Source organism: Notamacropus eugenii, chromosome 3 (assembly GCF_028372415.1).
Source record: "Notamacropus eugenii isolate mMacEug1 chromosome 3, mMacEug1.pri_v2, whole genome shotgun sequence".
Classification (NCBI taxonomy): Eukaryota; Metazoa; Chordata; class Mammalia; order Diprotodontia; family Macropodidae; genus Notamacropus; species Notamacropus eugenii.
In genome coordinates this window covers 315,226,234-315,243,720 of record NC_092874.1, presented here as the reverse complement: position 1 = coordinate 315,243,720, position 17,487 = coordinate 315,226,234, and positions in this window count along the sequence as shown.

Sequence of the window (17,487 nt, the reverse complement as noted above, 5' to 3'; positions counted from 1 at the left end):
TTTCCCATTTCTAGTACTTCTCCTCTATCCTTCAGTCTCCATCTAGGATGATCTTTTCTTTTATCTTGGAATTTAGAACTAGAAAAAAATCTAAGAAATCATCTATCCTCCCATCTACCAATTCTACCAAACCCAAGATCATAGGGTTGAAGTCAGAAGAGAATTCAGATATCCTCTAAGCCAATTCCCTTGCTCTACAGATGAAGAAACAGGTCTAAAGAGGTTTAGCAACCCTGAATGAGGTGAAAAAATAGTGACTAAACCAGCTGAATTCAAGCCCAATTGCTTTGACTCAAAATTCAAGGACCGTTGTAACATCAAATCACAAGCCTCCTGTTGGACTGCTACGGTAGGGACAGAGTGATGGGCCTAGGGTAAGAAAGACATGGATTCACATTTCACCTCTGACCTTTATTAGTTATGTGACCATAGGAAAGTCACTAAGCTTCTCTGAGTTTCTCCATCTATGAAATGGTACCCACAGTACCTCAAAGAATTGTTGGGAGACTCAAACAGGATCATCTCTCAAACACTTTCGCGATCTGCCCCACATAAATTTCAGTTATTAGCATTTTATATATCACTATTATATATTATATTTATATATTACTATTATATATTTATAATACAGTATATATTACTATTAAATATTATATTTACATATGATATTATTATCTTCAGTTATATATAATTATGCTATTGTGCTAATATGATCATTTATTCTTGATGACAATGATAATGACATCCCCTGAAATATGGTGGAGAAGGACAGATCCGGTCAGATTATATTTATAACTGTAAGCTACTATTTTTATTATTATTGTGCCTTCCTCATCTGAGAGTTGTCTAGCTGGACAATTTAAATGATGTTCCAATGTTCAGGTCTATAAGTATTATGCGTTCAAATGGAACTAATTGTACCTTTCCTCATTGAACAAGTGACACAAAAGGAAGTATTTAGTAGATTAAATCCATGTTCTGCTTTGTTTGATTGTAGAACTGTCGTCAGAATCAACCTCACTCCAATTCTGTGAGTGGAATGCTGTGTAAACTCTACCAGCTGTTGCCAAATTAATTCAATGCCACTGAAAGTGTGGGGTGCCATTTTGTTCAAGGAACTTTGCTTACGTTTTACTATGTAACTGAGAGAAAATGAATGGGCTCGGCTAGCAGAGCTAGCTTAACATAAACCAGGGTGGATTTTGTTTTTATTTATGTTTTTTGCCTAAAAAGTGCTTTAGTATAGTACCTGGCACATAGGTATTTAATAAATACTTTTTTGATTGATTGATTAAAAAGATCTCCTTCACTAATACCTGAAACCTCACTATTAGATAGTCATTCCTTTGTGTTAATTATTGCCCATTCTATACCTTTCCTTTAAAAGCAACAATGATTCCCTGACTCCTTTGACTGATCAAATACTTCTTCAGAGAGTACTGGGTATAGCATGATTAATTGCTACATAACAAGGTTTGCAGAAACAAGATGAAAAGGTGAGTCTATGCCACAATTTGAGAGAAGGGTGACCCCCTAGAGCCATAGTTCAGAATTCTGGGAACTGGGACAAATTCTGTTGAGGAATGATGACTCTTCTGCATGCTTGAGATAGACTGGACATAAAGGTCTTGTAAGTTGAAGAAGCTAATGAACAGGGAGACTAGGAATTTAGAAGGGAGAAAGATTAGGATGGAAAACAAAATATAGAAATTAGACAATGAGTTTATTGGGGAAGAGGGAGAGTTGCTTGGAGATCCATAAATGACAACAAGAATCTGGATGCAATTGAGCAGAAGTGAACAGGGGGAGAAGTGTTTGCTGAGTGATGGTGGCAAAGGAAGGTTCTGGACAAGTCATGAAAGGAGTAAGAAGTAAAACCAACTCTTCCTCCTGACCTTGTTTGTCAGGAAGTGTGGGTTTGAGAAGGAGCAGTCATTCTTGGAGAAGGTAGTAAATAACGTTGTCATCCTAAGCTAGATTTATTTTTATGTCCTATTTTTATTGACATCTTTTGTTCTCATACCACTTTCCTTTCCAAATATATCACTCTCTCTTCTCTCCCCTACCAGCAAGACATGCCTTGTAATAAAAATTAAAAAGGAAAGAGGAAAAAAAAAGCAATTTAACAAAACCAGTCAACAAATCAATTATGTCTTACAATGCATGCAATATCCCATACCCATTGTTTCCCATCTCTGAAAAAAAGGGAATGAGATATGTTATGGCACCTCTTCTACAGAGCCAATTTCAATCATTAAAATTCTACAACGTTCAGTTTGTTTGGGTTTTATTGTCTCCATTTACTGAATTGTAATCATTGTGTATATTGTTTCCCTGGTTCTATTAAGCTAGATTCACTGAGCATCAAAGGAAGGAATGTGAAAGGGGGAAAAAAAGAGGATAAAAAAGAATTTGTTATAAATGGAGAACAGTTCCAAAGGATATAGTGGAAAGGGAGGGAGGACAAAGGGACATAGGGATGGGGAAGGGTTAGGCTGAGTTTATTAGTTGGGATGACAGTGCTGCTGACTTGGTTGAAGGTTTTATCATTGATTCTGCTTCAGTTCCCTTGCCACGACAGCCCTCAAGCAGTTTGACCCCCGCAGTGGGAGGGTCGATCCCTGAGAAGGGCATGACAGATCCAGGTCCCTGGGGATGACAGGCCAGGGACAGGATAATGGAGTAACTAGGTCAAGTGTTTAGTGCTACATGGCAGTTGGGTAGGGATGGTATGAAAGAGCATGTTCTGCCCTCAGGATGGCAGCAACTGGGAAAACGTAGCAATTTGCTCCATGTTAGTTCCAGGTCTGCATGCCCCTGTCTAATCATATCATACTAGTATTTCAGCTTTAAATGTGTTGTTCTTTAAAGTAGCTATAAAGTGATTGTTCCTTGAGGGAAGAGGACGGAGAGTTCTATTAGTGTATATGATTCCTTCACCAAATCCTGGCATGGTTCCTTTGTGCCTTGCTAGTCGATTTCCTAGAGCTGCTGGGGCTGAACTAAGTCTCCACCCAAGGGATACCCTTCTGTTGAAGGTCAGCTCCAAGCCAGGCTCATTCCTAGATAATAGACACAAATCTGCCTAGAGCGAGAGCTCATGGATCAATGGCATAGCTTCGGAGAACACAAGAAGGGTGACTTCTGTGCCCAGATGAGGCATCAGAAGAGGTCAGCATAGCATATGATATTAACAAAGTATTGAAAATTTTGGAAATACTTCAATTACCCTTGACTAATTGTTAATAATAATAAATCTCTAGATACCTGAAATGCAGAAGATACCTGGATTGCATTTGATTTATGGAAATCTCCCTGGGAATACCTTCCATTGTCTATATCTATAATAAATGATGCAATCTACCTCCCTTCCTGTCTTTAGTTTCATTGTCACTGCCAAAATCTGCCTCTTATCTGGCTAATTGTAGCCTTGTCATTAGATTTTCTTTTCCCAAGCCTTTTCTCCTCAAAAACATGGCTAAAAGGGGTGCGTGTGTGTGTGTATGTGTATGTGTGTGTGTGTTATGTTTTCAATACATTGATGGGTTTTGTTGATTTTTCTTTCTTTTCGTCCTCTTTTTATTTAAAAAAATTATAAGGAATGGCTCTCTGGGATGGAGACAGGGAGGGTGAAATTTAGGTGTCATAAAAACGAGAAATATCAGAGGAAGGGAATAAGCATTTATATAACCCCTACTATGTTCCAGGCACTATGCAAAGGACTTTACTTTAAACTGCTATCTCATTTGATTCTCACAACAACCCTTTGGAGCAGATGCTGCTATTTTTTCCATCTTACAGGTGAGGAAACAAGCAAACAGAGGTTAGATAACTTATCTGAGGTCATACAGCTAATAAGTGTCTGAAACTGGATTGAACTCGGGTCTTCTGACTTCAGGCTGCCTCAGTAAAACCAGTAAAATCTATTTTTTTAAAAAAAAAAAAAAAGCACTGCTAAAGCTCTCTTCTCTGCTTATCATCATTAATTGTGCCTCCTTAGGGGATTATGATGACCTTATTGCAGTGTAAGCCACTCCCTGCTTAAGATCTAGCCTTTCATTTATGAAAAAAAAAAAGGCACATTTCAGAAGAAAACAAACCTATCTATAGACATAGGAAAAAATTTTCTAAATCACTATTGATTACAGAAAGGCAAATTAAAACAATGCTGTGGTCCCACCAAACACCTATTAGAAATGACGGATGCTGGAGGACATGAGGGGAAAATGCTTACACTAATGAACTGCTGTTGAAGTTGTGAACTGGTCCAACCATTTGGGAGAACAATTTGCAACTATGCCCAAAGGGCTATAAAGATCTACATACAGCTCTTTTTGTGGTGGGTAAAAACTGGAAATCAAAAAAAAATGCTCATTAATTGGGGAATGCTGAACAGGTGGTGATATGTGATAGAATATTATTGTGCTATAAGAAATGACAAGCAGGATGATTTCAGAAAGACCTGGAAAGACTTACATGAACTGATACATGGTGAAATGAACAGAACCATGAGAATGTTATACACAGTAACAACAATAGTGTTCGATGAAGAATTGTGAATGATGCAGCTCTTCTCCACATGATCCAAGACGATCCCAAAGGATTCATGATGAACATACTATCTTCCTGAGGAGAAAGAACTAATATTGATTGAACACAGACTGAAGCATGCTATTTTTCACTTTCTTTTCATTTTTTTTCTTTTATTCAAGGCTTCTTGTGCAAAATGACTAATATAGAAATGTTTTACATAATTGCACATGTAGAACCTATATCTGATTTCTTATCATCTAATGAAGGGAGGAAGGAATAGAATTTGGAACTCAAAAATTTAAATAGGAATGTCAAAAAATTGGAAGAAAAGATCCTAGAACTGTAAATACCCTTTGATCCAGCAATACTATGTGTGTGTTCGTCCTTCATTGCCAAAGAAGACCTTGCCATCAGAAATAATGATATGACTTGCACTTGGCTTTGTCTTGAGTGAGGGAGGGCTGTGCAGGTCACCAGCCTCACTTCTTCTCCAGAGCCATCTGAATCCAGCGACCAGATATTCATCAGGATGACTGAAGATGACCCAGGATGAGGCAATTGGGGTTAAGTCACTTGCCCAAGGTCACACAGCTAGTGAAGGTCAAATTATTACTGTTTGTATCCCAAAGAGATCAAAGAAAAAAGAAAAGGGTTTGCAAATGTACAAAAATATTTATAGCAACTCTTTTTGTGGTAGTAAAGATTGGAAATCAAGGACTGCTCATCAGTTGGGGAATGGGTGAACAAGTTGTGGTATGTGATTATGATAAAATACTATTGTGACATAAGAAATGTTGAACGAGGTGATTTTGGAAAAACATGGCAAGACCGATATGAACTGATGCAAAGTGAAAGGAGAAGAACCAGGAGATCATTGCACATTGTAACAGCAATGTTGTAATGATGACCAACTGTGAAAGACTTGGCTCCACTGACCAAAGCAATGATCCAAGACATTTCCAAAGGATTCATGATGAAAAATGCTATCTACCTCCAGAGAGAGAACTGATAAATTCTGAGTGCAGATTGAAATCTAATCTCCCTTTCTTTATTTTTCTTCCTTGCTCTTGAAATGCCGCTAATATGGAAATATGTTGTTCGTGATTTCGCATGTATAATTGATATCTTATTGCTTACTTTCTCAGTGGGTGAGGGAGGGATGGATGGGAGGGAGCAAATCTGGAACTCAAAATTTAAAGAAAAGAATGTTAAAAACAAATAAATAATAAATTAACAAATGCTTTAAAACAAACAAAAAATAAAACAAAATGCCTGATCTGACCTTGAATCCAAAGATCTGAATTCAAGTCCTGCCTCTGACAATACTGACTATACGAACCTGTGGCAAGTTATTTAACCTCCCAATGCTCAAGGAAATTCTCTAAGACTACAAGATAACAGCAACAATACACAATATCAGCAGTAATCATATCTAGCACTTATATAGTGTTTTAAGGTGGCAAAATGCTGCACATATTTTTATCTCCTTTGATCTTCACAACAACCCCAGAAGTAGGTGCTATAATGATTTCTATTTTGCAGATGAGAAACTTGAGGCCCAAATCAGTTAAGTGCTTTATTCAGGGTCATGTAGCTAGCAAGTGTCTGAGGTAGGATTGGATTCCAAGTCTGGTACTCTACATGCCATGACACTTGCAGAGAATCTGACATTTTGCATCCGTTGAGAGAGTTTCCTCACCTTGGAATTCCCTGTATCAAGGAAATCACAGAAGTAATGGGGGAGAATGGGGGAAGGCAGGAAGAAAAGGAAGAAACAAGCATTATATAAAACCTACAATGTGCCAGGTATACCACTAACTGCTTTACAAATATGACCACATTTAATCTCTATTTCTCAGGCTCATTTTCCACTGCCTTAGCCCAGCTATCTGACATCACTGAATCTGTCTTCACTTTCAAAATGGAAATCAAAATATTGGACAGGCCCACAGTTTCCACTAAGGAATACCACAAGCACCAAACAGAGTGGATGAATTCTGTCCTTAGGGCATCTAAGAGGTACAACTGTCTAGAACAGAAGCAGGATGATAAAAAGACTCCTTTTGGGGAGGGAGGAGGACAGAGGGAAAGAAAAAAATCTAGGTTGTATGGTAGTGATTGTGGAACACTAGGAAGGAAGAAAGGAAGGAAGGAAGGAAGGAAGGAAGGAAGGAAGGAAGGAAGGAAGGAAGGAAGGAAGGAAGGAAGGAAGGGAGGAAGGAAGGAAGGAAGGAAGGAAGGAAGGAAGGAAGGAAGGAAGGAAGGAAGGAAGGAAGGAAGGAAGGAAGGAAGGAAGAAAGGAAGGAAGGAAGGAAGGAAGGAACCTCTCCCAAAAAACCACTCCTTTCCCCACCCCATTCAAAAGTCCCAGACGCCACTGGGTAGCCTTGCTGGATACTACTTTTCCTTTAGGATGCTTTCAGAAGCCTCATGTTCATACACCTGGCTGAGGAGAGACTGGGTTGGAAGGAGACTTGGCCGCCCCTTCCCCTAATCATGTTGGCTGGAGGTAGAGAATGCAAACAGCTCCAATAAAAAGATGGATGATTTGGTAAATAAGGTTAAATCAGATATATGGTCACCTCCCTGGGACTCTGTAAATTATAGTGTCCTGACCTCAATTAGATTCTCCAATCCTTTTATCTCTGCTCAGCAGTTGTTCTTTCTTTCCTGCCAGACCTTGGACCTATGATCTTAAAAAAATAATTATAACTATATTTCAATATAATTGATGCCTTTGCAGTCATTGTTTTATGTTATGCATTTAAAAACATTACTCTGAGAAGGGGTCCATAGGCTTCACCAGACTGCCAAAGAGGATTCATGACCCCCAAAAGGAATAAGCATTCCTGCCTTGGGAATTTGGTGCTCCTTCATGTAAGAGATGCAGCTTTCTGCATCAGAAAGTCTCTGCCTGGCTTGTCTTTTGAGATCTCATGTGCTCTTCTCCCAAGTTCGACCCTGTTTCCTTGGCTCCTGGCAAAGGTTATCCATCCCCATGCCTAGGGCTTTTCCTAATCACTGCACATGTTAGCTCTGTTGAGGACAGGCTGTGACACGTGACAGCTTCCAGATAGTGGCAGTCCTGAGTATCTTTCCAGTGTCTTTCAGTTTGCGGTCGGTGGCCCCCCTTGGCAGGCAGCTCTGCTGTCACCAAGGAGAGCCCAAACAATGACAGAGACATTGTGAGAAGTAAATCTTTAATCTAATGACACAAACTGAACAAAAGGCTGAGTGTACTGAATGCAAAGTAGTACGGAAACAGATAGAGAGCCAGCCTACATACATAAACAGGGAAATCATGAAGGAACCAAGGGGTTAGATAGAAAGCAGCCCAGAGACGGGACAGGGAAAGTTGCTTGTCCTTCTAGTCTCCAGTCCATTAGGAGGCTACTATTGTAAAGCCACACTTCCCTCATCTGTTCTCTCTCTGTTCCTAATTTCATGAAATCACACATTAAGAGCTAGAAAGGACCTCAGAGAATATTTAATCTTAAATCTTCAAATTACGGGTATAAGACCAAGACTTACTGAAACTAAGTGACTTACTCAAGGTCATGAGGTGGTAAATGGCAAAGTGGCGATCTGAACCCAGCTCCTCTTACTCCAAACTAGTGTCCTTTCCATTTTCCCACACATTCACTAGTTCATCTTACCAGAGTGGCCTGAATATAGAAATAATGGACATTTGGGTGAATCTAAAGATAGGCTATGAATTTGCGGGTTTGACCTGGACCTGTGCTTTCATGGGCATAGAGAGCTCTCAGTGTAGAAAGTCCCTTCATTGATTCAAATTAACAACTTATGTATAACCTCTTGGCCATCTGAGTTCCCTAGAGGTGATTTACTCACAGTTAAATCAGAAACAAGACTTAAAACCTGTTCTTGATACCAAGGGCAAATGTTGATCCACCAAAACATGCTGGCTGTGCATGGTAGAACCACAGGAGCAAAACCTCAAGAAATGGTTACAAGAGCTGAGAGACAGGACTGTGCATGGGAGCCCCTTCTCTGGATTTCTCTCCTCTTGCCAGCTGTTCTACCTGCAGAAATTTTCCATCATTAAGTGTCTTGAAACTTGATCTTTCTTTATTCTTCCTTTATCTTGGCAGAGTTATTTCCTCCCTGTGGATTTATTTCAGGTGCTTTCTCACCTGGTGTTGGATAACTAGCTCCAAAATGTATCCCAAGCTCTCTCTTTCCACATTCTGACAGTCATTATTCCATCCTACCTTCTTGTGTTCACTTGAGAGCCTTTAACGCTATTCAAATAGAGTACTTCACTGAAGATTTTGAAAAAGAAAAGTGAATTTGCTATGGAAACAGGGTCATGCAGATCTTGTTAAGGAGTCTTTCACACCCTGGTGTCATGTTTTACAGGATATGCAGTGTTAGGAAATAATTGTCTGCCTGCATCTTGTAAGCTTATGGAGGACAGAAATTGAGCTACGTACTCTCTTTATATCCTAGATGCATAGTAGACACTCAGTAAATGTTCTGGGAAAAGGTACTTATATTATATACTTCCACTTGGGTTGTTTTTGTTTGTTTGTTTTTGGTCACATCTGTTGCTACTTGAGGACAAAGTAAGAGAAAATCAGCAAAACTATAGTATTAGTATTTATGATACAGGCTTTTTTGAAATGGAAATTTAATGCTGTACATTGTGAATCCTCTTATGTTCTGATGTGCACATGGCAGTGTTTTTTTCTTTTCTTTTTTTTTTTGCATTTGAATTATAATATATTCCTTTTTTTCTCTTTGTGAATTTAAATTTTAGTGTTGTTAGGAATTTTCTTAAAGGTCCAGACTTGTGATTTCATTAGCATGGAAATTATATTTAAAAAGTATAAAAAATATATAAAAGTATATAAACTTCCACCATTGATCCATTTCTGATAAGTGGCCTGTCCTCATAGTGTTAGAGTATTGCCTTGAACGATAGTATCAAACTCAAATAGAAATGGAGCCATATCCCCATTTCTAATGGCCTCATCCATACATAAGGATTCCTGTGGTTACATATTGACTTTGTTTTAAAATGCAGTGTTATCTATGTTTTATTGCATTTTTATTTATCTTGTTAAGTATTTCCCAACTATATTTTATTCTGGTTGAAGTTCAGTGTCTAAAGACATTGAGAAGTTTAAGTGACTGCCCATGGCTAGTACATGTCAGGAGTGGTATTGGAACAGAGGCTTTCCTGAGGAATTTAGGTAAGACATAAAGAAGAATTTCCCATTGTGGGGTGGGGGAGGGGACAAGCATCCTCCTGCAATTTGTAGAAACTGAATTAATTCCTTTATCCGTTTGGGTGTGGCACTCCTTAAAGGCAGAGGATAAGACATATTTCCACCACTCTTCTTCTGTGAATATTACTCCTACTTAGAACTTGGTGAAGGTAATATTTTCATGGGTTCTGCTGGAGAATCTTTTGTTTCACTATGGGAACAGGTTACCATACTTGGTTAGTAGATAGGAGACATCTGTTATCTTCCCAGATTTTAGGATAAAAAATTATTCATCAGTATAGAGGAAGAAGGCATCTTAGAGGTCATAGTGCTCAACTTCATTTTTTAAATGGAATTTTATATTTTTCAATTATTAGGCATTTTTTTCTGCCTCTCATCTCTCAATTCCCTCCTGGAAATACAAAAAAGTGAACAAACTCCCTATCCTCCATTTCATTTTTTTAAAAATGAGCATAGTTAAGCAAAAAGAGTTCTCCTATTGGCCATATCCAAAAATATGCATCTCATTCTGCACAACTGAGTCTATCACCTCTCTGTCAGAAGGCAGGTACTATTCTTCATCTTCAGTCCTCTGGAATCAATGTTGAACCTTGTGTTTGTTGATCAGAGTTCTAAAGTCTTTCAAAATCGTTCATTTTTACAACATAAGTTCTTCATATTAAAGGTGAGGAAACTGACTTCAATTTGCCAAAGCATTCTCCCCGCTCCCTTTTTATCATGTCAGAACAAGTCCCAAGCAATCTTCCATACATTTCCATAATGGTTGGTCTCTTGAGGGAACACTGAAAAGCATTTCATCTCTTGTGGCTGCATTCTAGCTCTTAACCCTTTAGTGCATTGTAATGAGAAGAACACTAGACTGGGTGTCAGAAAACTTAAATTATTCACTTTTCAGGGTCTCATTTTTATAACCTGTAAAATCAAGGAGCTGGGCTCTAAATCAAGGTTTATAGAATATTAGCTCTGTTAGCGTCCTATACCTCTGCCTCTTCAATACTGCTAGTGAAAACTCAAAAAACCAAGTTCTTGTCCCCAAAATCCTTGACATACCAAATTGGAAATCTCAGAAAAAGATATCTTTTCTTCAATAGAAATGATTCTACAGAAAGAATTACCATTGGCTTTTTCAGGCACCCTAAGCACCATGGGGTCTTCCCTTCTGACTTGCAGCTGCTCCTTTTATAAGAATCTAAGCTTCTTGAAAACAGGGGCTATCTTATTTTTCTCTTTGTATTTTGAGGACTTAGTACAGTGTTATGCATATATTAAGTGCTTAATAAATGCTTTTTCACACATTTCATGCTGTGGAAGTAAATCTGGATTCTGAAGGACAGCATATTTGACATGGAAAGAGGAACTGGGTAGAGAAATATCCATTAATTCTCAAGAAGAAAAAAGAAGGGAAGAGGATTGAGTACACATTAATGTATGAAGGAATGACAATGCCAAAATAAGACAAATTTGAAGCATTAACACCAAAGAATAAAGGCTAAGTATCACTGGGTACTCTTGGGACCACTGAGTTTTATTTCAGTGTGACTCATGACTAGAATACAAGAGTAAAAAGTTGAACTGTATTGTTCTTGTTTAAAAAAAGTAGCTTTCTTATAAAGAATGGTAAAATATCATGACCAGTTAAGGAGATATATGTCTGTATGAAAATCTATGAATCTGAGGCTAGAAGAATTTCCTAATTTAAGGAAGCTTTCTCTAACATCAAGGAAAAATTTAACCTCTTTCAGTATCCTAGTCATTGTTTCTCGTTCATCCTGGAGTCAAAAAGAACAAGTCTAATCCTCTGTCCACACATGACAGCTCTGTAAAATGACTCCTATGTTTTCCCCTAAGTTTTCTCTTTATGAAACTAAATATTCTCATTTCCTCAAACTTGGAACTTGCATGTCAAAAGTGGTCCCACTTAAGTGTGATTCTGCACACTTCATGCCTGTGTGAGGAGTAGAGTTGGTTCCAGAACTTTGGAGAGGAGAGATTCTTCTTCATTCATGTTTAGAGAACAGACAGCTGTACATGACTATAGTGAAAATGTATTTAATAGGAATGTATGTATAGAACCTATACAGAATTGTACACCATCTTGGAGACGGAGAGGGTAGGGAGTGGGTAGGGAGGGAAAAATAATAATCTAAGCTATATGGTAGTGATTGTAGAACACTGAAAATAAATAAAATTAATTGATTAAAAAAAAAAAAAGACAGCTGTAGTTCCACACTCTCATCACCACCAAGCAGTACTGAGAAGAGAGAGAAAAGACTTTAAGAAGTGGTAATTTATGTAGATCCCTACAAACTAGATTTCCTCATCATTTAGATAACATAAGTGCTCTCTCTCTCTGTCTCTCTCTGCCTCTGTCTCTGTCTCTGTCTCTCTGTCTCTGTCTCTCTGTCTCTGTCTCTCTCTGTCTCTCTGTCTCTCTGTCTCTCTCTCTCTCTCTCTCTCTCTCTCTCTCTCTCTCTCTCTCTCTCTCTCTCTCTCTCTCTCTCTCTCTCGGTCTCTCTGTCTCTCTACCCCTCCTTTTTCTCACACCAAGTGGGAGAGTTCATTCATTTTGTGTCTTTTCTAGTATATTTGAATCTGTAAAGTTTTCTCTGATTTCTGTTTGTTGTCTGCTTATATCAACAGGCTTACTCACTATATACTATTTGTGGTAATCTCACTCTTTACTTCCTATCTATAGCTTTGGTGGTTTGAACTCCAGGGAACAAGATGCCCCTCCCAGAATAAGCTGATCACCTGAAATCTCATCATGCTGTTTCACTCAGCATGGGAAACTCAACTCCTTCCCACCTCCCTTACCTTCCTTTGCCCTCTGACCTGAAGGATGGAGGGTAGAGTCCTAAACTCCTTGCGAAGTTGTCCTTTATACAGGGCAGGCATCTGGACTTTCCAGATGACCCCCCACTGCATCTCTACTTGGTTTGAACTCTACAGAACAACACAATCCCTCTTCTGCTCCAGGTACACCATTGTGAATCCTTCCACGCTTTATCCCACCGCCCCCCCCAATCCCCCAACCTCCAGTCTTTCACCTTGCTCTGGTATGTTGTCTTCCCTGCTTGATTGTAAACTCTTTGAGGGAAGAGACTGTCTTTCCTTTTTCCTTTTCTTATTGTATCCCCAGCAGGTAGCACAATGCCTGGCACATAGTGTGTGTTCATCCATTGCCAAAGAAGACCATGCCATCAGAAATAATGGCATGAGTTGCATTTGACTGTTTTTTTGAGTGAGGGAGGTTTGTGCAAGTCACCAGCCTCACTTCTCCAGAGCCATCTGAATCCAGTGACCAGATATTCATCAGGATGACTGGAGTTTACCCAGGATGAGGCAATTGGGGTTAAGTGACTTGCCCAAGGTCACACAGCTAATGAATGTCAAGTGTCTGAGGAGAGATTTGAACTCAGGTCCTCCTGACTCCTGCACTAGTGCTGTATCCACTGCACCACCTAGCTGCCCCCTGCACATAGTAGGTACTTAACAAATGTTTATTGAATTGAATTGAATCTTTTGTGTAATTTGCATCTGGTAGAAACACATCAAGCCATAATGGGAGACTTCCAGATTACTCTTCCTTTTCAGGGATAATGACCCAAAACAGGAGCTCGAACTAAAAAATAATGCCCCTAGATCAGCAATATATCAGAGGGAAACAGATATAATTCTTGTCCAGTATCCCTCTCTTTTATATGAAATCAGGGTGGCCCACCTCTTGGCCCTTTACAGTGATCCTCTCTAAGCAGGAAACAAGGTTTCCCTTGGAGAGAGGTTGACAAGATTCCAACAATATTTGTCAATGACTGATTATTTTTATGTGATCATTGAACTTTATTTCCTTTTGAGTTCTTACATTTAAAAATTTTAATCTATTTGTTTTCAGTTTTCAACAATCACTTCCATAAGTCTTAAATTTTCTCCCCCTCCCTCTGCCCTCCCTCCACAAGACAGCAAGCAATCTTGTAAGGGTTCTATAAATACATTCTTATTAAACACAGTTTCACATTAGTCATGTTGTATAGAAGAATTAAAAATAATTTTCTGGTAGTTTGATTGGTATGGCACTGAATAAGTAAATTAATTTATGGTAGAATTTTTCAATGGCTGATTTAGACAACCCATGTGGACATACACATAACCTGCCTGAGCAGTACACATACCTTACAGACTGAATGTCATCTGTCATGATCTTTTGTCCCTTCACCATCTTGGTCATCTTCCTTGGAATGCTTGTCAACACCCTTTCTAAAGGGTAGAACCTAGAAGCTGGAAGCCTAATTTCAGTTTTTTATCCATTACAGCTTCCCACCACCACCACCACCAAATAGTCTTTGATTCAGTAACACTAGCCTCTTTGCCGTTCCTCAAAGGAGAGCCCCAGCTCCCTGTCTAGGGTCATTTTCATTATTTCTGTGCCACTTCTGGAGTTATCTCAATCTTCCTCTCCACATGCTGCCTTGCCAGGCTTCTTTCAAGTTCTAGCTAAAATCCCACTTACTACAGAACACCTCTCCCAAATTCCATTATTTCCAAACCCTTTTCTCTGTTGAGTATTTCCTATTTTTCCTGTATATTGTTTGTACGTAATTGTTCCCATGTTGTCTCCCTTATTAGATTGTGAGCTACTGGAAGGGAGGCTCGAATATCATTTGCCTTTCTTTGCTTCCCCAGGGCTTAGGACAGACCCTGGCTCATTGTGAGGACCTAATGAATGTTTACTGATTGATTTATCATATAAACTGTTTTCTAGGCATGCTTTATTCATCCTGAACGTAAGCTATTTTTTAACCCAAATACAAAACATTACCTTTACCCTTTATTAAATGCCACCTTACTAGATCATCCAGATCAACGTTCCTGCCTGTCAAAAACTTTTTGAATTCCAACTTTGCCATCTGACAAATCTGATTCAAAGTATTCTTACCCTACCTCCATAGTTTAACAACTCCAGTTTTAAAGTAGCATTGATCCTTAGGGGGCTGCATGAATTGGGGAGTGACTGAAGAAGTTATGGTATGTAATGTGATGAAGTATTATTGTACAGTAAGAAATGATGGAGATGGTTTCAGAGAAACCTGGGAAGAGTTATACGAACTGATGCAGAGTGAAATGAACAGAAGCAGAACAATTTATACATTTATAGCAATAGGAGTAGCTAGGTGGTGCAGTGGATAGAACACCAGACCTGGAATCAAGATGACTCATCTTCCTGAGTTCAAATTTGTTGTCATATACTTACTAGCTGTGTAACCCTAGGCAATTCACTTAACTCTGTTTGACTCAGTTTCTTCATCTGTAAAATGATCTGGAGAAAGAACTGGCAAACCACTCCAAAATCTTTGCCAAGAAAACCCCAAGTGAGGTCATGAAAAGTCAGACAAGGCTGGAACAACTGCACAAATAAGTACAGTAATATGGGAAAGACACATAACTTTGAAAGAATTTGAAACTCTGATTAGTGTAATCACTAACCGTGATTCCAGAGGACTAATGATGACACATGCTACTCACCATCAGATAAATAGATGACAGATTCAGAATGAGATATATTCTTGGGACATAGCCAATTTGTTTACATATATATTATATATATACATCTATGCATATATACACATATACATCTATGCAAACATATATACGTGAAAAGTGTTTAATTTTTTTAAAAATTATGTAAGTAATATTAACTCATAGACTATTGTTTATACTTCTCTTTAATGTCTGACATCTGACCTAGGCCTTTGATCCATTTTATCTATTCTACTCCACTTTGACTCTTTGACATTTAGTATTTCATATTAATGCTCTTTCTCCCATACTTCACTTCCCTTTTTCCCACCTCTCTGTGGCCCAACTTTTAAAGGTCATAGAATCAACTCTGGGTATCGCCTGCCTTACTCTATAAATGCCTTTTTCTTCCACCCAAATGTCTTGGATATTAACATTTTATTTAGCAGAGTTTTATTGCCTGGGTGCAAGGCACCATGAGGCACAAGGTACAAAGTATAAAATTTACAATCATCCAATAAGCATTTATTAACTACCTTCTGTGTACCAGGCACTGTAGTAAGCACAGTGCAACCTTATCACCTTAGGCATTTCTTACACTATCTCAATGGATTCCAAATACATATGTACATTTTCAAATTTGAGAGTCAGTTCCTAGAGTGAAAGAAACAAGGAACTTAGAATAAGGAGACTGATTCAAGATCTGCCTGTCCTGTTCTTATACAACTCAGCCTTCCTCTCTCAGACATAGTTTCTTCATCTGTAAAATATGGATAAAAATACTTTTACTACCTACCCCATGGTCCTGTGTGGGGTAGGGAAGGTTATGAAGATCATAGGATCATATATTTATAGCTAGAAGTGACTAAGGGATCATCTAGTTCAACTCCCTCATTATACAGAGGAGGAAATTCAGAACCAGAAAGGTTAAGAGCTTTGCCACCAAGGTAAAGTGGGAGTCAGTCTTAGAGCCAAGATTTGCTCCCCTGCCCAGGAGTAAATTAGATAACGTATTATAAAGTGCTGTCAACTGTTGTCATTATGCTATTAATACAGCCCATATACTTCTCCTACATTTAAAAGTGTCCCACCTTTATACTTTAACATAAGCTCAGATCTCTTCCCCTTCCCTCACTCTGGAGTTAGCTCCTACAATTCACACCACTTTTACAAGTAATGAGGACATTTTATCAGTCCCCACAGTGTTAGCCACCAGCTATTCATTCTTCTGCTATATTAAAAGCCAATACTCCACAAAGATTTTTTTCAAAGACTATTTTCTGTGTAGTCAGGAGAAAAGGGACTATTTCTTTTTTACTCTGAGCGGAAAAAAAAATCCACTGAGGAAATCCATCTCCTGCCAAACATCCCCTCCTTGTAACCAACAGTATAAAGTTCATTAGCACCCTGAGTGCCTTCTGGATAAATGTTGCTCAGGAACAGTAGTCCCCCAGATCTCCCATAGCAATGTCACCCCATGAGACCTGTGAAGGGGCACCTTCCCAAAATAATTCCATGCACCTTTAGTGTTAATACCACAGATCTTCAAAGGCACCCAAACTCTGTCATGCCATCTCAAGTCAGGGCAAGTCTGAGTTTGTGGGGCTGTCTCTGTTGGTCTGGCTCTGGTTAGCAGAACAGCTCTTTCTTTAGAACTCCTTTACAGGGGCAGTCCTTTCCAATGTGCTCACTTCAAACCAATTGCTTCCTTTAAGGTAGATGGAAAAATGATTGTTGCTCAAGGAAACTTGAGCAAAGAAGCTATTTTGGAATTGCCTTCATTGATTAAAAAAAAAAAAAGAACAGTTCAAGAGGCATCCATATATTCAAAGAAATGGGGAGGGTGAGAGAAAAATATGTCTCAAGACAAGAGAGAATTTTATTTTGATTTTTGATAAATATTAGCATCCACATGTGAAGGTGGAAGGTCTAATTCAAATGATCAATCGCTCCATTTAAATGACTAACAAAATACTCTAGCCCTGATACTTTTATCAAGTGAAAACATTTCTGTTGAATCAGTCAATTAAATGCATTACTCTAAGGGGTGCTGCATCACAATCTGGGTTTTCTATAGAATAGTCATTCAGTTCTGAACCTAGTGTCTGGTAGCTTTGGGGAGGTATTCAGAGGTACCTGGGGGGTGAGCAGCCTCGGGGCACATGTTAAAGGATGAACACTTTACCTA